Source organism: Formica exsecta, unplaced genomic scaffold, assembly GCF_003651465.1.
Source record: "Formica exsecta isolate Colony F162 unplaced genomic scaffold, ASM365146v1 scaffold167, whole genome shotgun sequence".
In the NCBI taxonomy this organism is placed as follows: domain Eukaryota; kingdom Metazoa; phylum Arthropoda; class Insecta; order Hymenoptera; family Formicidae; genus Formica; species Formica exsecta.
The window spans coordinates 58,367-59,059 of record NW_021848985.1 but is presented as its reverse complement, the minus strand read 5'-3'; the positions used below and the strand labels follow the sequence as shown (position 1 = coordinate 59,059).

General features: G+C 21.4%; 1 protein-coding gene across 3 annotated transcripts in view; it reads right to left on the bottom strand.

Moving 5' to 3' along the window:
• Positions 1–693, bottom strand: part of LOC115233254 (fatty acid synthase-like) — a 35,192-nt gene that overhangs the window by 4,702 nt on the left and 29,797 nt on the right. The gene's annotated exons all lie outside the window — the stretch shown is intronic.

Genomic DNA, 693 nt, shown 5'->3' with positions numbered 1-693 from the left:
TTGGGTGGCATTGTTAAGGTCATATCAAGGTCACATTGAATTTTTTAAATTGGAACTTCTATTTTTTATTGCATATTCTTATAGCCCTTGTCGAGACCTTTTCAAAACTCTATAATAAATATGTTTTCATTAAGTACTTTTTGAGTATTTTATATCATAATCTGACATATTTTGATATAAAAAATGAAATATCTCGTAAAATATTTAGTTTTCGATAATCTTACGGTAATACTTTTATGTTCAGAATAATGAGACAAATCAATCAATGTAAAAAAAAAAACAAATAATTGTTAAAAAAATACATTGTAAATAATTACATACTTTTTCTCAAAAACAATTATTTTTTTTATACCAATTGATATGTCTTATTATTCTGTACATAAAAGTATTACCGTAAGATTATCGAAAACTAAATATTTTACGAGATATTTTATTTTTTATATCAAAATATGTTAGATTAAGATATAAAATAACTCAAAAAGTACTTAAGATAAAAGTACCGATTGCCGGACATGTCCCTATATCCGGACATTTACATGAAAATTTATCATTATTAATCTCAAATGAATTATTTATTATAATATCAAAATTTTATTGCAAAATCTTTAATTTAAGGATATTTATATAGTAAGACATTTTTAAATATTATAAAAATTAACATCCAATAAAAAGATAAATTTGTTGCGTAATTAG